The sequence below is a fragment of the Myodes glareolus genome, chromosome 20, assembly GCF_982192425.1.
Source record: "Myodes glareolus chromosome 20, mMyoGla1.1, whole genome shotgun sequence".
NCBI classification, from domain to species: Eukaryota; Metazoa; Chordata; class Mammalia; order Rodentia; family Cricetidae; genus Myodes; species Myodes glareolus.
In genome coordinates this window covers 5,771,200-5,789,557 of record NC_142045.1, presented here as the reverse complement: position 1 = coordinate 5,789,557, position 18,358 = coordinate 5,771,200, and the positions used below count along the sequence as shown (strand labels likewise).

At 46.8% G+C, this 18,358-nt stretch overlaps 1 long non-coding RNA gene across 1 annotated transcript; it reads right to left on the bottom strand.

Moving 5' to 3' along the window:
- Nucleotides 1-9,871: 9,871 nt before the first annotated feature.
- On the bottom strand, nt 9,872-17,634 carry LOC146890118 (uncharacterized). The gene is made up of 3 exons (XR_014999274.1): nt 17,372-17,634; nt 16,933-16,994; nt 9,872-11,589 (listed from the first exon to the last, which is right to left on the bottom strand). It is a non-coding gene; the product is annotated as an uncharacterized LOC146890118 (long non-coding RNA).
- Nucleotides 17,635-18,358: the final 724 nt, after the last annotated feature.

The following is an 18,358-nucleotide window of genomic DNA, read 5'->3' as shown; positions in this document are numbered from 1 at the left end:
TGTTTTATAGCAGATTTCAAATTCTTCCAATTTTCAGGGACTGTATGGTGCTACCAAGGAGATGTGGCTGTGTTTACAATTCATCCAAGGGACTTTTTTCAAATGCAGAGTCCCAGGTCCCAAAATGCCTGGATAATTTTAACAATTAGATTTTTTTCTAGAACTGGAATATAATTAACAGATAAGATTTACTTCCAAGTGTACAATTCAGTGGATTTTTGAATTTTAGTATTTTGATGTTTTAACCAATACCATGAAATTCTAAAACATTCTTATCACCCTATAATAAGCCCATATTCATCAACTGCACTACCTTTGTCCTCCAACCATTGCAAACAACCCAACTACTTTCTCATCTTTACTCATTTGTATTTTCTATCAACAGAGTCTTATAATGCACAGCCTTTGTGCCTGGCTTCTGTTGCTTAACAGAGTGTTTTCAAGGCTGATCTTTGTGGCAGCACCTATCAGTACTCTAATGGCTGCATGACTGAACAGTGTGTTTGTATGTGTCAGAGAGAACGCACTCTATTGATTTGGTTCTTTCATGGACATTTGGGTTGTCTCAGTTTTCAGCTACTGTGAATATGGTGGTGTGAACACTTGTGTGTAAGTTTTTCCTTCTTGCATGGCGGGTGCTCACTGGTGTATACTCAAGACAGTGGAATTGCTACACCCTCTATAATGCTGCTTGACTTTCTACAGAACTGCCAGAACAGATTTCCACCACAGCTGAAAGGTTTTCTGCTTCCCAGGGATGCATGAGAATCCCACTTTCCAAAGTTTCTACTAACACTTACTATAGCTTGTCATTTTCCTTTGTTGTCTGTGCCTGGTTGATATTTCCTAGGTATTTGGTGTAACTGGGCTGTTGGTCCAATTCCTGAGAGATATCCCAACCATTGGAAAAGTGTCATTTCTGGATATGTCTGTGAGGGTGTTTCTGGAAGAGGCTGACTGGGGCAGGGGCATCATCCAATTAGTTAGGGCCAGATAGAAGAGCTGGGCATAGGGAAGGTGAATCAACTTTGTCTTCTGGAATTGGGACACATATCCTCTTCCATACTTGCATAGCACTTCAGGATTTCCAGCCTTTGGATTCCAGTACTGGTAATCACCACTCCCCTTCATGGTTCTCAGGATGGTAACCCCCTCTCCAGTTCATGGTTCTCAGGATGGTAACCCCCTCTTCCCTTCATGGTTCTCAGGATTGGTAACCACCTCTCTCCTCTTCATGGTTCTTAGGACTGATAACTGCCACCCTCCTTTATGATTCTCAGGCCTTTGGACCTTGACTGAGATACGCCACTGGCTTCCCTGATGTTTCAGCACACAGATGATAGATCGTGGGACTTCTCAGGCTCCACAGTCACCTAAACTACTTCCCATAATAACTATCCTATCACCTGTAAGTCTGTCTGCCTGTCCATCTGTCCATCCTGTTGACCATGTTTCCCTGAAAAGTCAACACTAGCATAACAAGCTACATTGAGCATCTCCATGTGATTATTGATCTGTTTAAATGCTGTTCTCATTTCTTATTCCAGCTGTTGTTGAGTTGTAAGAGCTCTTTACATATTCTAAGCGTAGCTTACCAGAAACACAATTCGCAACCAAGTTTGTAGGCTTTGATTCTCTTGACCTTTTCTTTTGGTGTTCAAGAGCTTTTATTATTATTATTATTATTATTTATTATTATTATTATTATTATTTTGACCAGGCCCAATTGTCTAGCTTTACTTTTCCTGTTGAACATTTGATGTCATATTTAAAAGTCATTATGGACTTCAGAGTCATAACCGTATATGCCTATTTTATTGTGAGTTTTATAGTGTAGTTACTACATTTAGTCCAACGCATTTTGAATTTAGCTTCATATTCAGTGTGAGGCATCCTCATCCCTTTGCACGGTAATGACCATTTGTCTCACCGCTATCCCACCTGATGGCCTTGTCTCTGAAAAGGAGCTGGCTGTAAACATAAATGGCTACTCTTGTCTCTCTGTTTCTAGTCCATAAATCTCTATGCCCATTCTTCTGCCAGGATGGTGCCAGCAGCTGAAGACGCGCACCTGGAGAAGCCTCGGGCTGAACTGCAGTTATTGTAAATAAGGGCGGATCCAGAGCAGTGGCCAAGGACACTCAAAATCACAGTCTCCACAAGGCAATGAATAAAAAAGTTCTTGGGTCAGCAAGACGGCTCAGCAGGTAGAGGATCTTGCAGCCACACCTAATGGCCTTAGTTCAGTTCCTGGAACTCATGTGTTGGAAAGAGGAAACCAATAGCTACAAGTTGTTCTCTCTCTCCACCTGTGTGCCACCCATCCCAACAAATAGATCTAACTCGAACAATTGTTTTGAAAGTCCTGACTTTCAGGTCTTCTGAGCTCCTCTCCTCCACACTGGCTTCGATTCTGTAAGGTGGTCCCGAAGCTCAAAAAAACTGAGTAGCCATTCATGATTATCCCAGACAAGATGGGAGCTGCTAGCTAAGTGATCATTTAAAGTTCTCTGAACATAAACAATCTATCATGCCGAGACAGGGAAAAATAGAACAGAAAATTTGGCAGCAAAAATCTTAACTGAGCCTGCTCTGTGTATCTGATGACCAAAAGGAACATCGCTATGAAAAAGCCAAAGACGGTTCTGTAAAAAAACAACAGAGAAGTCGGGCAGTGGTGGTGTAGGCTTTTAATCCCAGCATTCAGGAGGCAGAGGCAGGTGGGGCTCTGTGAGTTCGAGGTCAGCCTGGTCCACACAGCTAGTTCCAGGACAGCCAGCGCTGTCACACAGAGAAACCCTGCCCCCCAAAACAACAAAAACAAACAAACAATAACAACAAAAAGATCAACAACAGGAAAGGAAGGATTCACTTGCTTCTGTGGTGACCAGACCGGGGAGAGGCTAGCACACAAGTTCATGTTTATGGAGACATGTGGTCTGATCCAAGGCCAAGCTCAGTGCCCTGTTCCAGGTTCCCATGGTCATATCCTTTGTATATGTCTCCTTAGTAACCTCTGGGTATTTCTCTTTTCTGCTTGGATCCCCAAAAGCTCTCCACGGTGTCTCCCATATTACAGGTGTTCAGCAAAATGCTAAATGCAATGAGACATTTCCTATGTTTAGCCAAATGCATAGGTCAAATAGTAGGCTTTATGTAAAAGTGCTAGGTGTGTGGAGCTTTGAAAACAACTGAAAGGGAATTGAGTGAGGGATGTAAAAGATCATGGAAAAGCAAGTCATTATTTTTGAACCACGGTGATCATCTCTGCGTCCACCTACCTGCCTACCAATTTGTTAGGGTCCCAGCAGGAAACAGATGGTTCGACAGCATTAAATGAAGAAACAGTTTACAGAGGAATGAACAGATTTCAGAGGCCATGAAATGAAGCCTCTGGGATTAGCGATGTGAGGTGTCCTGTCCTCAAGCCTGAAGGAAAAGGGACAAAGCAAGATGGTTGGAACTTAGAGTTTGAAAATTGGAGAGGGCTTGTAACCATGGCCGTAGGATGGGACAAAGGAGACACTGGATTCTTCTGGAAAGAGCACACACATCCAGATGAACAGAAAAACATGAGCAAGTTCAAAAGTAACCTGTATGGGGAAAAATACGAAATAAATCAAAATCAGTTAAAGCGTCTTTGTCTGTGGTGTCTGGACCTCATGGTTTTTGTTTGAAATGTGCTTTCATTGATTCAGCCATAAAATGCTTATTTAGCCTTTATATTCTTGTCACTGAGCGTAGATCAAAGGGTGGATAAGACATCTTTACTGTTTTTAGGAAGGTAATGGCACAGACTGGTGAACAGGTAATTAATGACCAACACGAAAGTCCAATGCGGGTGTGATAATCAATCTTTATTATTAACTCTGTTAGATGGAGATCTATCTAGAGGATCAATGAAACAGTCTGAGAGTGTCTTTGTGGGCATTTCCATGGATCATGTGGACCTCTGTTCTAAACAATGGATTCAAAACTTGAGGCTACATGGAGATGATAGAGCTGTGGAAGCGGGGGCTAGTTGGAAGAAGTTGGAACGTGCACTAGAAGGTACTTTCCTCACTACAGCCCAGAACTAATGAACGCAGGAAATATGGATGAAACCTCTGAAATGAGCAGCCCAAATAAATCATTTCTCTTTTAAGTCACAGCGTTCGTGAAGTTTCGGGAACTGAAAGATGCCAAAATGGTGGACTGTATACTGAGGAATGCCTCGTCAGTGAGCAGGATACAGGATGTCGGATGTCTTAGAGGTCATGAAGGATGCAGCAAACAGGTCAGGGCAGGGCTGCCCAAACCGTCTGGAGCTCACAACATGCCTCAGTATGCTCCAGATACCAGATACAGAACTGTAGGATTTCATGTTTGTCCTGCTGGGTTTTGATCTATTCCTCTATTCTGTGACTTTGGGGAATATATTCAATCCATCTTCAAGAGTCTCCAAAGTTGTAATAGTCCCAACATCACTTAAAAGTCTAAAGTCAAAGTCCCCTTTGTGACCAAAGGCAAACTCTTAGCTATGATCCCTTGTAAAAACTTTAAAAGCAATTTATGTACTTTTAACACGCAATGGTACAGGTGAACATTATATTCCAAATGACACAGAACAGAGGTGCAGTCTGGGTAGCTGGACAACAGAAAGGGCTGTCTCCATCCGGAGGCTTGAATCTCACTGTCAAGATCTCAGCAGGGATGATTCTTTGTGGGGTTTGGGGAGCAAGGGTATGACCAGACCCACTCTCCCCTACTGGTGTCTGTTGGCAGTTTTTGGTGTTCTAAGTTTGTAGAGCATCACTCCATCTCTACCTTATCTTACATGTGATTCTCCCTATGCATGGTTTCGTATGCAAAATTTTATAGGAGCACCGGTCATATTGGATTAGTACCCCACCTTATTCCTGTATAGCTCTATTATGATCCTATTTTCAAATAAAGCCTCACCCAGGGGTTCTGTGAATTAGGAGTTGAACGAATTAGTTTTAGGTACAAAATTCAACCTGTAATGGTAGAGCTAGGAACATTCAGAGTGATGTCACAAGATAAAGAAGAGTGAGCCGTGTGAAGAGATAAGTAGGCAGAGGAGAAGGGGGTATTCCCTTCCCCCAAGCCCGAGATAGATGAGAGACAGCACAGGTCATCGGATGCTGCAGGATCCTCACAACACTTAGCATCTGTGGTCCAGAGGACTTTGTGTCAATTGGATGATGTGTTATATCAGGAAATAGAGTGGCGGAGAGAGGAGGGCATTAAGGGGGATCCTAAGAGTCACATATGAGAGATAATTGAGAAGACATAGTGATTGAGTGGGAAGAAGTTGGGATAACAACCTCCCTAATCTCATAGGGAAGCCATGGTGCCCTTCATCAGGGTAGAGATGGTGGGGAGAGAGTAACATCACAGAGACATGACAATTGTCCCCATGTCAATTTGGAAATGCCCAGTGGTGCCCACGGGAGAGCTAGTGACAATGAGCTAAGCTAGAAGGAACTGGGACTCACATGTCCCAGCAGAGAGGAGATGCTACAAGGAGCATGTGTAGTGGAGCAAGACCAGCAATGAGTCAGAACAGTATCACGGGCATGGGGGAACAGCAGCATGCATGTTGCAGGTGGGAGAAGAAGGGGCCATTTCAGACCAACTGCGGGGAGTGGGGACCACAACGCATGAAATTTAAAGGACTAGAAATCTTCAAAAAAAAAATCTATCAGTTCTCTTTCTTGTTCGTTGCTGTGACAAAATCGCTGACAAAAAGCAACATAAATGAGGTAAGGTTTACTTTGGTTCTCAGTTTTAAAGTGTAGTCCAGCATGGCATGTGGTGGCGTGATTGATGGCCTGCTCACACCTCAAGAGAACAGGACAGGAAGGGAACCAAATATGCAAATACATAAGACTGTGGGGGACTTTCACATTCCAACAATGATATTTCACCTCAGCCACGATAAGCGCATGGTCGTCTCATGGTGCGAAATGCATTTGGTCCAACTTCAAGCATCCCTTTAGTCTTATGGACCCAACACTGCTCCAAAGTCCAAAGTCAGGAGCCTCCTCTGAAACTCAGGAGATGTCTTATTCTTTAGAGCTGAAACCCGATAAGAATAACACCAAACCTTGAAGCTGCCATCAAGCAGCTGGGGGGCTCTTCTTGGTGGTATCCTGTAGGCGCCTACAGACCTGGGTATAACCCTGCATCTCCAGCTCTGCAACCTCTAGCAAGACAGTCTCTTAGAACAGCCCAACTCCACTCTTGCAGCCATCCTTCAGGAATGCACCTCCAACATCTCAAGGTTACCAATGCGATGTAGGCTCCTTCGCGGCTCCACGCACAAGCATCCCAGGGACTCCAGTCCACCAAGAGATTGCCTGACTTGTGAAAGCTTTCTGGATCCTTGCTGCAGGCCTCCGTCGCCCCTCGCTCCTCCATCGCCCCTCGCTCCTGCATTTGAGTGTCTTCGGAAGCAGCACTATAGGAATGGTGCCAGGTTCTGCTGCTAGCTTGAGAGGTAGCCTGGTCCCCCGACAATCTATGTGGCTTCTTGGCTGAACCCGGGAAAACATTTTCCATGGTAAAGTCTAGGAAGACAATTCCCCTTGCAGCCATTTTCCGACAAGGCCCTCTTGGCTCCACTTTCTCAGATGTTCTTCTTTCAAATGAATTGGCACTGCTCTCCTCTGGAGCATTCAATCCCCATGAGCGTGCATGTGTGTGGAGGTGGGACTCCTAAAATCCATTTTCTGGTGCTCTAGGGCAAAGTCCAAAGCGTCCTCTGAAAAGCACTTATTCGGTGCTGTTGTGGGTTAGAGAGACTTAGGCTTGCAGTTAATGCTAATGCAGACTTATAAGTAGCCAAACTACTGAGAGTAAGTGACTGTTAAGTGCTCAGCCCCAAGTAGAACCTCCACATCACCCATCCCAAGACTCAGAGAACATTGTAGACGAAGAAGTGCACAGATGTTAGACATGGGGTTTGGGAAGGAGTGTTTGAAATGCTATCTTTTGGCTAGGACATAACTATTACATCTATGAGCCATATCTACAGTGGTGACCGGCAGAAGACTGGGCCTACCAATATCCCCTGGTGGGTAAGGGGATGATCTCATGAGGCCTCATCCCTCCATGGGAAGCTATAGGCAGTGGATGTGGAAGGAGGGAGAATCATTTTCCTCAGTGGTGTTACCACTGATAAGTAGCCCGTGCTCTGGTCAGTAAGCCCCAGCCATGCTCATGTAAGCAACCCTATGAAATGGGAAATCGTCAATAAAAGACATGAGAACAGAAAGGGATCTTACCAGGGAAGGAGGGTTTGCTGGGAGTGGGGAGGCATCGAGAGAGAACAGTGGGAATATGGACAAGTACTAGATACACATTCGTGAAATTGGGAAGGAATATCTTTAAAAACACTTGATCTGTTTGCCACCTCTCTGCATCTACCCTATCCTCAAAGTTTTTAGTTCTTCTCATCATCAAACTGCATATGTTCATATCTTTATGTTCTGTTTTTTCTTTCACTATAAATCTAGCCAGGTGCCGTGAGCAGTCACCATACCGCGGTCTGAATGCTGTGCTGCCGTTAAAATCTTCCCTGCCAAGCACTTTATTCCACTACTTTTGAACTCAGCCTTACTCAAATTATCAGGAAATAGAGAAACAACAGCCAGATTCCTTGCTAAGATAGAATGACCTGTAGTCCAGGTCCTGATAGAATTCGTACTCTCCTCTGAAACCTCACGAGACTGATCTTTACTCTGTACATCGATGTCAGCATTCCAGTCTTCTGGCTCCCACGGGAGTGCCTGGTAAGCAGCTCTTATAGCTGGCTTCCATACCACGAGGTTCTAAACTCGTGTACATTCTTCCTGTAAACTTCTCCCAAAGAAAAATGAGCCACAAAGCAGGTGTATCACCGCAGCCCGAGTTCTGATACCAACTTTCTGGATTACGTTTATTGTCATGGTGATAAACTATCTAAGAGAAGGGAGTGTTGTGTGATGCTTCATTCTTTGCTGTTTTTGAAGGTTCCACCACCCAGCTTTCAAATAAATCACACGGAGAGGCTTGTTCTTAGTTATGAATGCCCAGCCTTAGCTTGGCTTTTTCTTGACAGCTTTTCTTATCTTAAATTATCCTGACTACCTTTTGCCTCTGAGCGTTTTATCTGTCTCTATTTCTGTGTACCATTCTTTACTTCTTTCTCCGTGGCTTGCTGTGTAGTTGGGTGACTGGACCCTGATGTCCTCCTCTCCTTGATCTCTTGCTTTTCCTCCTCTTACTCAGTTCTCCTTCTATTTAGACTCCCTGCCTGCCAGCCCCATCTATCCTTGCTCCTGCCTTGCTATTAGCCATTCAGCTCTTAACTAAGACCATCAGGTGTTTTAGATAGGCAAAGTATCACAGTTTCACAGAGTTAAACAAATGCACCATAAACAAAAGCAACACACCTTAAAATAATATTCCCCAACAAGGGAGGAAGGATCTATTTTGCCTCATGGTTTGAGGGGATAACATCTATCACGGTGGAGAAGGCAGCTCCACAGTGGCAGGAATACATGGCTGGAATTTCTCACCTCCTCGCATCCTGGAAGAACAGTACAGAGAGAGCTCAGAAAGACAGACTGTGCGGTAAGACCTCAAGCCTCTGTGATTTCCTTTCTCTAGTTAGGTCCCCCTTCCTGGAGGTTCCACGATGTTCTAAAACAGCACCGCCAGATGCAGACTGAGCATCCAAACACCTGAGCCCATGGAGAATGTTTTAACAGAGGTGATTTATATTTTCAAATGCCACGTCATCTTAGTAAGACAAAGACTGAAATCTCAATGCATTGTCACGGGAGATGTTGGTTGGTGCAGTATTAACCGTTTTGTACATGTGGTGGCTGATTATCTCATGCACATGGAAAAGCTGATTAGAAAGAACTGTTTGGACATGCAAGCAGAAGTTGGAAGGCAAGTGCGGGGAGGTTTAACTATAACTGGAAGTCGTGGTGTAAAATCCAAGCCTGTGGGCAGCTGACAGGAGTAGGGAAACCCTTTTCTAAGAACAGGAGAGGATACAGCTCAGAGGTAGAGTACTTGCCATCATCCTCAAGGCCCTGGGTTCAATATCCAGCAATGCAAAACTCCAAAAAGCAGCCAGGTATGATGATGCAAGCCTTTAATGCCAGTACCTGAGAGGCAGAGGCAGGAGGATCTTGGCGATTTTGAGACCAGCCTGGTCTACATATTGGGTTTCAGTCTGTTTGATGTAGTGAGTTCTAGGCCAACTAGGTACAACTAGTGAGACCTGTCTCAACACAAACAAACAAAACAGCAGGCAGAGGGGTGGCCGCCTGTCAAGGGATAAAAGATCACATCTCTGAGACTGAAAGTGAGGATGTGTGTGGATAAGGAAATGTTTGTAGGAGGAGAACTGGGCCCAACAGCCTTGAGGTTAGAGTCAAGTGCTTCTGCGTGGGAGAGATAGAAACATAAGTCGGATCCTTAGGGGAGTATCCGAGGATGGCTTTCTGCAGGCAGGCCAACAAGAGACAGATGGTACCGAAGACCCAGGTGAGGTCAGAGGCCGTGAACTTGTGGCAGCCTGGGCAATACACAGAAGAACTCAGCCTCGGTTATGCAGAAAGGACAAAAGTAAACTAACACATGTGTGCCCAGTTGGGCTTTGCTTAGTCAACAGCAGTTTTCAACCTATGGGCTATGACCCCTTTGGTTGCCAAAAGACCCTTTCACAGGAGATGCCCGAGACATATTTACATTATGATTCATAATAGCAAAACTACAGTTACAAAGTAGCAACAAAACTAGATTTATGGTTGGGGGTCATCACTGAAATTACCTGGCGCTAGTGAGAAGGAAACACGGAACACACAACAAACTCGCTTAGGACTTTATTAGACAGGGGTGTGCACATGCCTGGGAAGTCAGTGTGCAGAGAGAGGGGAAGACCACGTGTCCAGCTTTTAAAAGCTGCCTAGCACATGCGCACAGGGGGTTGACGTGGCTACGTCATAGCAGATGATGGGGCTCACGCATGCGCACAAGGGCTTAATTGAGTCATATGTGGATCACACAAGATCCTTTAACATCTCTGGGGGCCATTAGGGACTTCTGCCTGAGGGCTTGTCTGTACTGCATGACCCCTAGTACCGGAAAGTATCAGCTTTATGTGGCTGAAATCATTACAATCACAGCATGAGGCGCTGTATTAAAGGTTTACTGCCTTAAGAAGGTCGAGAGCCACTGACTTAGTGAGTGTTAGAGGAGCTGTTGAATCACTACTTCAGGAAAGAGAACAAAGGAAGAGAAACGGGAGAGCTAGGAGGGGTCTGGGGCCAGGAGGACCCCAGACCGATGAGAGGAGGCACGAGGGTGACCAGAATGGACCCCCTTGCTCTGCTTCCAATGTTGCTAAGAATGGATTCCAAGTGAACCCTAACCTTGACTTGATGATAGCTATGTTACTCTGTATACTACTTGAAGAAAAACACAGAGTTGTTCTACAGGGGGTTGGGGATCATACATTTTGGTCACTAATGACTACAGGGATGGCCGCTGTTTCTCTTATCTTCATCAGAACCCAGCGATCGATGTCGGGCCTTTGTTAAGACAGACTCTCCCGGTTAGCAGCCTGTTTCCATTAATGAAGCCTGATTTGCAGGCCGAGGCTGTGGGTGGAAGGCAGAGGACACCCCGAGAGTTCCAGCTGTATTTCCTGAGCTGGCTGAGTGGCCGATCAATGGTAAGGAATGCCTCAGTGGTCCAGATGCATCGTCCCACGCTGAGCGCCCAGAGACCGGAGTTCTGATATGCAAAGTGAGCCTGAGACTCCTGTCAAATCCACAAACAGGATGTTGGCTGTGCAGCAAACGGGCCTGCAAGCTGTTGGCAGCCGAATGTTGGGTTGCCAGAGCCAGGTCCAGACACAGTATGGGCACTGCCCCAAGAGCTCGGTGGCAATCTGTATTCCACGACACACTCTCAGCCATGCTGCTGACCCTCCGGCCAGGCCAGCAAGCGAGCCCCATGCCCAGGATGCAGACATGCTGCCGTGGCACTGTACACAGGCCCCTTTGTTCGGAAATACCCCATGCATGAGAGGAAGCCGCACGCCTTGGTTTTCCTCTCCAGGCCTGGAAAGAAAGGCATCCTGGTGGAGTTGTCTACCCACCAGCAGCAGGGGTGGGCTCGGGGGGTCTTGTTGAGAGCAGCTTGGCTGACTCACATCTTAAAATGGAGCTTGAAGGGGCTTGGCAGGAAGTGTGGCGAAACCTCACTTGGGTGTTTTAAAGGCCTGTGTGGGGCTGGCCAGAGTCCCTGGCAGCCCTGCTTATTAGATGTATTGAGAAAGTGCCACAGGGAAGGCACTGTTGGTCCTGAGGCTTTGGTGCAATCCTTTCAGTAACAAAGGGCCTCTCGCTCTAGGTACTGAAAGAGCTGAAGAGCAGGACAGAGTCGGTGTGAAGCCCGGGACCCATTGAGTAATTGTCATTTTCATCTTTCATAGCTGTGCCACTGGCTCTGGAGTGGCCTTCCATCAGCTGAAGAATACTCGTGTCCAATTCAGGGCCTTCTCTCAGACTCCAGCTGCACCATCTGAAAATTGAGACATTGTATGTGTGAGGGGGTCCACGGGAAGATGGGTCCTCAGATTGTCATCTCCTTCATAGCACATACCATAGCCCTGACAGCCCTCATAACAGAGACCAGTGGCCTCCATTCCAGCCATAGAAGGGCATTAATCTGGGTGTTTTCCCCCTAGAGAAATGAATTCCTTGTTTGTTGAGTGTTGGAAAGAGTGGAACAGAAAGCTAATGCGTGCTCTGAAAATTTGCTCCATGACCAAACAAATCTTGCTGTCCATTGCTTTGCAGCTTTCCAGCAAGGGGCAGAGCTAAAAGGGGTGTCCCTGCACTCCCTCTCTGGGGACCTTTACTACTGACCAGGAAGGAAATAGAACACTTGTCAGAGAGGTAGCAGGCCAAAAGGCTGAAGGCTCTTCCAACAAATCCTGGGTCATCGCTTTCTCCTTCATCACGAGGTGTCTCCCAGAGAAAAATGAGGCCTGAAATGACCCAGGTGTGATTTTTTTTTTCACAATACATAGTGAAGCACATAGCAGGATCCAAGTTGGATGATGACTTGATTGCTTGTTTGCAGGAGTCTGAGTGTCATATTGTAGGACCCAGCCGTGACAAGCTCAAAGAGGCCTGAGTCTCAGTTTAACCTGAAGCAATACCTGGTTCTGATAAAGACCACAAACTGAGACTACCCAGGCACCACCTAGGAATAGACCATCCAAAGGAAAATCCTAGTGTTCCAACCATTGTGCATAGGATCATCTGCCAGCACACACCCTGCTAATGTAACTTTTCTGATTTTTGCCTTTAAATAATGCCCTCTAGAAGGGCGGGGTACCTCCTCTTGTTGTTGCTGTGCCAGCTGCTTTGACGAGGCCCCTGATGGCTTGTATTGTGCACACAATAAACCTTGCTCTAGCATTTCCATAAGTTGGTCTCCCTGGTGGTCTTTTGGGGTCCTCAGGGACTGGGCATAACATTTGAGTGCTCATTTCAGATCCCCAGAGACCCCAATTGGGACCCCCAACCCCGACGGTTTATTCTGGTCAACCACAGCAAATCTATTTGTGTTCGAAGTGTTGTCTATCTTACTTCCATTTTTGTTGGCTCTGATCTCAGAATCCGAATTTGAATCTGAACAGGTTAATTTGCCTTGGCAGATGCACTAAAGGGCCGCCGACCTGGAGGAATCAGGAGATGTCCCCTTTCCTCATCTAGATGGGGGGGCTCTCATCTGAGACCATCCCATCAGGGTCCCAGTAGGGCCTCATCTGTAACTCTGAATCTGAAGTGTCTGGGGGTCATGTAGCCTTACTGAACGGCCCCCATCCCTTCCGAGGTCCCTGCCAGCTTGTATTGTGCACATAATAAACCTTGCTTTTGCATTTCTGTGAGTTGCTCTCCCTGGGGGGTCTTTTGGGGTCCTCATGAACTGGGCATAACAATATTTGCACACTTACGCATGTAGGTATACTCACTGCTGTGTGGCAGAAGCTGGAGGAAGACATTTGCTGTCCTCTCTCATTTTCTGCCTTAGTCCCTTGAAGCAAGGTCTTTTCCATGAGTCTGGAGTTAGGCTAGCAGCCAGCAAGTCCCAACATTCTTTCTGTCTCTACCCCAACAACGCTGGGGTTTTAGGAACCCATGTGACTATGCCAGTTTTCTGCTTGTGTCCCCCCCTCCCCACCAATTTGAACTCAGGTCCTCATGTTTGAGCAGCAAGAATGCTTTCTTCATGAGCCATCTCCCTAGCCCCCTAGCTGGTTACTAATGCGTGAGTATGGGTTTGATCCTGGGCCCGGGAGGAAACATTTCTTTATGTTTTTGTTTTATCTGCTGCTTCTCTTGATCTTTATTTCATTGTTAATAGTCTAATACATGTGTGTTTTGATCCTTACAATAATCCCAGGAAATAAGAGACTTGATCTCCATTTTACAAATAAGGAAACTGAGGCCAGGAATCATGGTCCCAAGGCTAACAGAGTCTGCGAGCTCAGGATGTCTGATAGATGTCTTGGTTCTTTGACCCCAGAACTCTTCCTTCACCCTTTCCTTCTGGCCAGCAGCCCCTCCCCACTCAGTGAGGGCCCTGAGTTGATCCTTTTGAAGGGGTCAGGGGTGAGTTTCAAAGCCAGGACAGTTCCTCAACTGTCATCTTTGCTCTCCATTGCCTGTCTCATTGTTTTTCAGTTCTACTGAAAACAGAAATAGAATAACGGTGGCAAGAATGTTCTGTCGCCTTCCAAGGAGCCCACCCACTGGCTGTTGTCCGGAAGTCCCTAAAGAGGCACAATCCCTTCATTCCGCAGGTACAAATTAAAAGCCCAAGATGCAAATGACTGGAAACCTTGATGCACCAACATGAACAAGCTCTACTCAAGTTCAAATGATAATAGAATATTCCATCCCACTTGTCCTGAGAAAGCAGAAATAGAATCTGCCAATATTATGTAGACTTTGTTTCACAACAGTTTTACCAAAATCTCTTTAATTCTAATTATATTTTATTTATTTATTATATTTATTTTATTTATTTATTTGAGTATCTACTCTGCTCAGCAACGGTGTTGGGTTCAGGGATGAAGTATTACCAGAACAGATGCAGTATTTTTCTTCTTGGTTGAAGATACTGTAGTTTAGACCCTGGATGCTCCAAAGGCCTGTGTGTTAAGGCTTAGATTCCTACATGTAGCACTTGCTGGAAGCAGTGAGACCTCTAAGAATCAGAGCCTCGGTGGGAAGAAGTTAGATTACTAGGTGCAGGCCCTTGAAGAGGATACTGGTACCCCAGCCTTTTCTTTTATCCTTGTTGCTTGGCAACCACGAGATAAACAGCCCTCTTCTGCCACAGACTCAGGCCATGTGCTATCCTGCCACAGGCCCAAAGTCATAGGGTTAAGCAATCATGGACTGAAACTTTTGAAATTGTGAGCCAGAATAAATGAGTTGTCCTAGGTAGTCTTCATGACAGGCATGGAAAATCAAATCAGAGGAACCTTTTCAAAGTATATTACCAAAAGGCACAGGTTATAGAACACGGTCGAGCAGGCATGGATCTCCCCACATGTGATTGCTCATACAGGTTATAGAACACGGTCGAGCAGGCATGGATCTCCCTACATATGACTGTTCATACAGGTTATAGAACATGGTCGAGCAGGCATGGATCTCCCCACATGTCATCTTCATGTCAGTTTGACTAGATTTAGAATCACCTCGGAGAAACACATACCTGGGAGGTTTAACTGACGAGAGATGAGCCACCCTGTGTGCGGCACCACTGTGTGGACTGGGCTCACACACTGGATGAGAAGAAGACAATGGGCAGACAGAGCAACAGCATCCCCTCGTCTCTGCTTCCCGACTAAGGACACACTGAGGCCAGCTGCCTCATGCTCCTGGCAGCATGCCTTCCCTACCCCCAGCTGTGATCCCAAAGGAACCCTTCCTCCCTCAAGCTGCCTTGTTTGTCTGGTATTTTGTCACAACAGTGACGAAAGTAACAAACCCCTGTTGTGCAATCATTTCTTCACCTGCCTCAGAGGTCACCGCTTACATCCCCGTAACAAGAGAAAAGCGCAACACACAGACGTCGCACCAGAGCCTTCAGAAATGAGGCCTCGAAGATCTAGAGAAAACTGGCTTTTTGGGAAACAAGAAGAGAGTGACGAGTACCGACAGACTACGGAAGACCCAGCAAGGCTTGTCCAGACTCAGGTGTGGGACATACTCTCGTCACTTGCAGATCTTCAAGGTAGAAGGCGGATGCTCAGAGAATGACCTTTGAAGGTCTTAGGTCTTGCTTTGTGGCAAGACGTTCTAGTTTCTGTGACCCACTTGAGGAGGGGAGGAGAAAATAGAGGTATTACATAGCGATCCTCATGGGGATTGGGGGGCAAAACAGAATTTATTCTTCTGGCTTTCTGATCCCTCCAGTTCCAAGCGCTCAGGTTGCCATACTTCATGATGTCTTTCTGGAGCCCCAATACCAGGAAGAGAGAACCATGTGTCCAAAGGGCTGGGAATAAGTGTGACCAGGAGGAAGGCCTGAAGATTCCAAAAGGAGTGATTATGAGGAGGACCACAGCTGTAGGTGGGTACAGTGGGCGGGGCATATTGAGAATGACCCAGGAAACCTGCAGGGGTTTGAACCCACACTTTGAAGGGCGATGTGAAAATATGAAGGAGTTTGAGGCCAACTTGGGCTACATGAGAGACTCTCAAAACAAAACAAAGCAATGAGTTCTGTGGTAAGGGAAGGAAAGGTGAGGACAACCACAACTTCCTCTGGTTTTCCAGGGATGCAGCGGCGGGAGCTGAAGAAGCAGAGGATGGAGGAATCCAGAGAGAGAGACTGTGATCCTATGGCATGAAACTGAGGAGATCTAGTGACGGAGGGGTAGGGATGAGGGAGAGGGGAATGGAAACATGACTTCCGGTTCCTCTCATTTACTTGAACAACCAAGAGGAGAATGGCCAGGGTTCAAGAAGGGACTCTAGAGGAGGTACAGCTTGGAGGGAAAAAAGTTTAGGGTATGCTGAGGTTCAAATCTGTATGAATATGGAGACAACAGACGTTTCCCCCCTCGATGGATAAAGCTGTTTTTCCTGACCTAGCAGCAGGGCCATGTCAACATCCAGCCCACCCTGGCTAAGTCTTTCCTCATCTCACACAACGCAATGCTTAGACTGAAACAGAAACAAATGCTCCACTGGCACCGAATGGTCTTCCCTTGTGCATTCTTCACTTCCTGGCAGAAGCATCAGAGGAAGAATCAATGGCTGCCATTTGTGCTCCTTGCTGCAGTGCTGAGCCTTGCTCCCCAGCAGCTGCTGCAGCCACAGGTGGGAGCTGAGAGCCCAGAGCGGGTGTGGGGGGGTGAACAGACACCCACCTCAGGCACCAGCCAAGCTGTGGCTCTGCCTGTCAGCCTGGCTAATGGGATGATTGGCTGCTATTGACACAGCTTCATCTCTCAAAAGGCAAATAAAGCTGAGCCACTGTGCAAGAGGCAATCACAGGGAAAAGACCCATTTCGAGATCCCGTGAGCTCTCTGCAGTTCATTTTTTTTTCTAAATCCTTTCATTGATTATATTGTTTTAAAAAAGAAAGAGAGCGAAAACAAGATCTTCACAGTAGCTGTGCTATGTCCGCTATGATCCCCCCCCCCGCTTCCTAGCAAGTTTTTAGTCAATAGGAAACTGCCTTTCCCAAGCCGCTCTCAGCTTGCAGAAGGCTTGCCAAGCACTTCTCCCAAAGTCCCACCGCACTGAGATGTCTGTGCTTCAGGCCAGTCTGCTTCCACACTAGCACAGCAGGCTTCCCTCCCTGAAGGAAACAGGGCTGATCGCACGTACCTTTTGCTGCTGAGTCTCTCCTCCTCCCCTGACTGGGATCCCCTCTGTCTCCTTCACATCTCCTTAATGACAAATACAAAAACCACAGTTAGCAATGACTGAAAGACCTCGAAAGAGAAATAATAACGCCTTGTTCTTACAATAAAAGTGAATGCCTGGTCTGGTTCTCCAGACCTGCAGAGGCTGGGCGAGATCAGAGGGGTCATGGTGCCAGGTGGGTGATGGAGGTCAAGGGCAGGTCAAGGACAGTCAAGCTAAGACTATTTCACCAAATGGACCTCTACTCTGCATGGTGCTAGCCAAGAAGGAGAGCTGGGGGCTTAAGAGGTGGGCTTACCAGACCCAGAGACTCCCTAAGACTGTAAAGGGAAGCACGCACAGGAAGGAGGGGAAGGGCAAATCCTCCATGTTCACGGCTGTGTCCTAACCACACACTCACCTAGTCTCCAGCCAAAGAGAGCTACTGTACGTTCTTTCCGATTGTGCGATTCAGAGATGAGGCTCCACACTTTACACGGCAAGGGCAGGGTTTTACCGGCCTTAGAACATGAAAGGCAAGGAGTCACCCTCTCTTCCTAAGACTGAAAAGCCCTATGGCAACCGTGCCCGCCATGGTCCTGCTTGACGAAGCCTGTTCCATCACCCCTGAAAACAATGGAGGGGAAAAGAGAAGGGTGAGCCTGTACAAGGAGGGACCTGAGGATAGAGAAGAGGCGGTAGCTGGGACAAGTAAGCGAGAAGGAACATAAGGTCCGTTTCCTGGCACATGGAATGACATCATCTTCTTTCTATAGCTTCCAATAGAGGAGGAAAACCACAGAGACAGGCCTGGGTGGGTGTAAAAAGCAAGGAGTTGATGCGGAGTGTGGCAGGGACCCAGTAAGAAAAGACAGGCGGGGCGTGTTGGCTTCTGCATGTGGTGCCTCCGGAACCCCCAGGGAACACTGAGGGAGGAAGAAAGAAGGGAGAGCTCAGAGCACCAGGGTCCCCATTTCTGGGACAAAGTTCTCAGAAGATACACTGGTGTTAAAAGGAGAGAAAAGACAAAGTGGCGGGGGACCCAGACGTTCCTGGTGAGACAGGGGTGTTGAGAAGACTGTGTGCCCTTGGGCAAGGAGAATTTTGAGTGAGGAGACTGGAGAATATAACGAGCCATGCCCATTTCCTGAGATGAGGGCAATACTGGCCACCATCCTAGGAGGCTATCAGAGACCCCTTAAGCATGATCCACAGTCCTCTTCCCTGACTAGTCAGGCGGTGACACCATGTACACAATTTCCTTCCCAAATCAGGCCTTTGAGATGACATGTTGCCAAGGGATTCATTTGGTAGGGCAGAGCCTGGCAACCCTCTGTGGGCTGAGGAAGCCCACTGGCTCTTCCTTGGGTGCCCACATACAGGAATTCCTGGACTAAGGGAGAGATTC